The following is a 5,059-nucleotide window of genomic DNA, read 5'->3' as shown; positions in this document are numbered from 1 at the left end:
ATAATTAGACGATCGCTTTCCCAGACGCGTTTGTAATACATGGTTTTCCCGTTGGGGATAATTTGTGGATCGCGCCTAAATAAATTGTAAATAGGGCTTCTCTAGTGAAATATGGTTGAAAATAAATATTTTACCCCAAGAGTGCTCTATATAAAATTGCCAATCAAATCATTCCACTGTGTCTTGTGTCAGTTTTAGTCATTGGCATAGGGATGGGCAGTCCAGCCAGTGCAAAGGACTGGGGCCCAGGGCTATTAGTGGCCCATCATAAATAGACCTAAAAATAATAATTATTAATGATTTTAATCTTAATATTTTTAAAGAAAAACTGCTAGCACGTTGCTGAATAACGTTTAGGTTTTCAGAGGAGTAATTATGTGTTCATTTTAATTGTTTAATTTTACGTGCCACCAATTTTTAAAATTAGTTTTGAACTGTCTGCTGTGACTACATAGGCCTCTCTTGAAATAGTTACAAAGTTTCCGATTATCATTAGTATTCATTACTAGCCTACAGTAGGCCTTTAGGCGTAGGGGTTAAAATTATACAAAGCACTTCTTATGATGAATTTTCTTAAAATGTGAATTTTCTTAAAACAGGAATAAGTAGTGGCAGATTCAAGGGGTAAATCTGCCCCTCCCCCTAAGTTTGTCAAAAAATCAAGGAGTGCCATTTCTGGTCATCTAGAAGTGACATACACAGTAATCATATAAAGTTTCTTACATCAGCCCCAACCATGGTTGGGCTGTGGTGCTATCAGACTTGCCAACCCCTGGGCCATGAGAATGTGGAGATTTTTTCAAAAATCTTCAAAAAATCTGGAGATTTACCAAAATATCTGGATGTTTCCGAATTAACCAAAAGATGATGCAATTTACTAAAAAAGACGCGTCAAGACAAATCATAGTGGTATAAAATCAATGGTACAAGATTACTGCAAAACAACTTACTAAATTGCTGCTTGTCTATCGCAGTGAATACATTGAATAATAACGATCAAATCAATCATTTATGCATAAATCGGAGTATTTTGCGGAGGGAACCTGTAAAATCGAAGATTTGCTTAGATATCGGGTGACACTCGATAGGATCGGGTGGGTTGGCAGGTCTGTGCTATAGAACTTTTTCAAATTCCTGGATCCACTATTAACCAGTACACCTAGAATGACTCCAGAAAATTTAAAACAGTGATTTCTGGGATTCCGTACCCCGCCAGGGGAAATTGACGGCTCCCAGTACCCTCACTTATCATAACTCAAGCCTGTGGACCTCATTTGACACTTCGCAATTAAAAGGCCCAGCAATTAATCTTGCACTGTGGCCCATTTTCACCTAGCTACGCCAGTGGTTTTAGTATTTTAACACAAGTAACAGTTCTGTATTCTGATTATTTTTTTCAAAAAGCACTAGGTGGTTCCTTCCCAATTAGTTCAAAACAATCTAGCATTATTATTATCATTATAACACTAACAGACATTTTCCATAAAGCAAGTCATCATAGTTTTTACATTTTTCAGGTAAATCTTCACCAAAAAGTAGTGAATGTTATATTTTTGTCATAGATTGCACTGCTATAGACTTATAAAGTCGAAAAATATACTTTTCTTGTTTGAGAGTACAACATTTTATTTTATTTTTTTATTTATTTATTCTTTTTACTGGGTTACCTCTTCAGTAAAAAGTTACTGTTCTCCAAGAGAGCCCAGTGCACATAAAACATTAAAATCAAGAGAAACAACACAGAACATAAAAAAAAAAAACAAAAACAAACACGAAGGAAGTAAAAAATTACCTACCCCCCGCATTCCAAATTCGAGAACCCCTAAAAGTAAAACTTCTTCTACCAGATTCAGTTCTGACTTTAGGCAAAATTAACATAAACGTTAACGTTGCTAGTAAGAGTCAGGTCTGCTTGATAGTACCCTGGGGTATTCCACATGATTAAATATCATTTAATCCTATTAAAATAGGGTGGGGTTTGTCATGCTTCAATAGTTAACTCTTTAGGAATTGGCATAGGTCTACTGTAGACTTCTATCATTGCTGGCAAACATTATAGCCATTGTATCGGTGTTTGGATACACTAATCACTGGCAAAGAGTTTGCTAATTTTGTCAGAAGGCTTTGAGAATTTCAATTCTTCGTAAATTTTTCATTTAGTGACTTGAGGTGATATTTGAGCAGGAAAGAAGACAGGTATTTAATATCTCTGAAATTTGAGGTAGCTTCATGATTACAAAGTTGATTATTAAGTTGGCATTTGCAGATTATTCATCAGATGATCAATGGAACTTATTTATACAATAATAATGAATTAATACTGTATGTGCATTATATTTTTCCCCAGAATCCATCCTGCTGAGTCTCTTGTAAATACTTACTGATGTTTTGTATGTACTGTGTATTTGTAGCCTATGCTTTTGTGATTTGTAATTTTCGCAGATATCTGCCCTGATCACATTTGTAGCTGTGAATTAAATTAAATATCAGCATCATTGTACAATTTGTATTACAATAGTTTGTATCATCATGATAGTGTGACATTTTGTTTTGTTACAGATTTGAATCAAATCCAGCCTGTGTTTGCATAGGTTACCGTTCAGTATTCGCGAAAAGGTTGAAAAAGTTACTGTGAAGAGGTTAGTGCAAACATCAATTAATCAGATATTATTTGTTATATTTCTTTCTTTTTATTGCTTGTCAGACCTGCATCTACCTCTAGTGGGCCACTGTCCTGATTTCCACCTTTATCAGCACCCGTTCGTCTGTGGCAGTGCAAATGTGTTTATCATTTCTTAGTTCGAGCCGCCTAGGTGGAGATTTGGAAACTCAACAGATACCCCTTTTATACTGCAAGCAAAACTTTAAACATAACCCTGGATTTTACAACACCCGGGCTAGAAACTCCCCAGTTGTGGTTCCAAAAGTATGATTCAGGTTGCCAAATATTATGGGATCGATGTGCGGGATGCATTCAGCACTGGACAACCCAGGTGCACATCGGAGTCACCAGTGTAAACACCGAATTCAATTCTAAATTATAGGCCTTACCTAGTGTCTAACGCAGCTGTGGTTAGGTATTCCTAAACTTGGCTGGCAACGGGCTAGGCCAACATGCTTTTCAAATTAAACCTCATGTGCTTCCGTATGGACTTGACAACAAGGTTGCTGATTTAGAGCCCAATCACACTTATTAGGCCAGCCTAGGGTTGGCCCAGGACCGCCTTAAATTACGGCCGACTCAGGGCCGACTCAACAAATTTTCCGTTCACAGTTATTGTTTTAAGTCGGCCCAGGGCCACCTTATGAACATTCACACTTCTCCTTTGGGCCGGGTCGATGAATTGCAGGACAGGACAGGAAAGTTTGAGGCGATCGCATTACATGATGGTGGAACAGTAAATCCTAACCAAGCATAAACACATGGAATTCGCACAAAACATGAACCTAATTTCAATTAATTATTGCCCTTAGACTTTTTCCATTTTTTTAAGCGTAGCATTTTGCTTCATGATTATGGCAATGATTATTATTATAATAACCAAGGGCCATATTTAGCGCAGCTTGACTTTACTCTGTGCAAAACCACACTCGCAATTTTGAAAGTTCATACCTGTATATATTATTGTAACTGTCTAGGCCTATGTAAGACTGAAAGTTGTTCTCACTGTTTGGAGTCTATAGACACAGATTGTGAATATAGTAGCATCGAGCATCTATTTGGCAATAATAATTATTTTCATATTAGGTTCATTAACAAACAATTTTTGATACTTGCTTTTTAGAACCTGCTTCGCTCATAACATTAACAAGCAATTTTTTTTTTTTCGGTCCTTGGGGTCATGTGAGTAGCTTCACAAAGAGGATGACTTTCACAGAAAGAATGATACCACTTTACAGTGTTGTGATTTTAGAATATACTTTAACCTTTCAGGTCGATCTTTGTTCATAATGAAAGTCCTCCAGGTATCCTTATCATACATTGAGCACCTTTAACTCATCAGTGGAGAGACCGGTCTCATTTCGTAAAGAGTCAGTGCATGTTGTAGCTGGTCTTCCATGTCGAGGTTCCCAAAACAAAACATCCCTGATGATTTCTTCTTTTGCTCGATGACAGTGTCCAGCAAATCTCAATCTACGATCACTAATGACTGAGCTTATTTTAGGAAGCTCTCCATAGAGTTGCCTGTTAAATATTTTAGAATATAAACTTGTGAAATGAATGTGTGCTATACAAAAAACGGGCGTGTAATAGGCCTATATATATTTTTTTTTACTGGAATTCAACTGTAGAAAAGAAAGTTGCAGCATACGTCATCTGCCAAACTGTTACTGAAAACTGTACTTTATTAAAAGAGTAGGTCTACTGAAGGGGTGTTGTCAATGGAAATGTGCACACATATCAGTGTACTGTGGTCACTGTACACACATATCAGTGTACTGTGGTCACTGTGCATGGGGTTGTCTGATAGCACATACCTTCAGACCTCCATAGAGAGTGATTGATTGCACAAAGGTTTCCATGCTGGTGCATCTGTGCTTAAACTGTTTTTGTAGCTGCATTGCACGATGTGACATAGAATCAACCTTTCTATTTATCTTTTAATTATCTCATCAAAAAATTTTTTTTCTTTTTTTTTTTTAATATAAGGGGGATATTCCCCCCCCCCCAAAAAAAAAATCCACCCCTGATGTATTACAGATTTTGTTTTACTGCAAAGTATTTTAATTGTGTGGATGATACCTCAAAAACTAACTCAAATTTGGTCAAAAACTGTGCGGAATTCAGCCCTTATTTTTTAAAATGCACTGACTGGTCAAAAACTGTGCGGAATTCAGCCCTTATTTTTTAAAATGCACTGACAGATTTCTAGCCAAGCCCAGGGCCTAGGTTTTGTGTGGATAATATGGCCTATTCCCCTATTGAATGGAACAGTCAATCTTTCAACTCATGAAATACAATATTCTTCCTACTCTACATTCATTATTTGTATACCATTCTATGCAGATTGATTACATATCTGTATGTACGAAATCAATGCCGGATCTAGGATTGGCA

The 5,059-nt window shown here is 36.8% G+C and overlaps 1 protein-coding gene across 2 annotated transcripts in view; it reads left to right on the top strand.

The window, feature by feature from the left end:
• The first annotated feature begins 2,579 nt into the window (after positions 1-2,579).
• The window catches only part of LOC117102973 (rho-related BTB domain-containing protein 2-like), a 52,001-nt gene continuing 49,521 nt past the window's right edge, over positions 2,580-5,059 (top strand). For both annotated transcript variants that reach the window (XM_033243427.1, XM_033243426.1), the window contains exon 1: positions 2,580-2,639. The gene's annotated coding sequence lies outside the window, so the exon portion shown is untranslated. The remainder of the gene's footprint in view (positions 2,640-5,059) is intronic.

This window comes from Anneissia japonica, unplaced genomic scaffold (genome assembly GCF_011630105.1).
Source record: "Anneissia japonica isolate Jap-2015-1 unplaced genomic scaffold, ASM1163010v1 scaffold287721_len753485_cov172, whole genome shotgun sequence".
NCBI classification, from domain to species: domain Eukaryota; kingdom Metazoa; phylum Echinodermata; class Crinoidea; order Comatulida; family Comatulidae; genus Anneissia; species Anneissia japonica.
The sequence above is the reverse complement of the archived record's forward strand: the minus strand, read 5'-3'. Positions and strand labels throughout refer to the sequence as shown.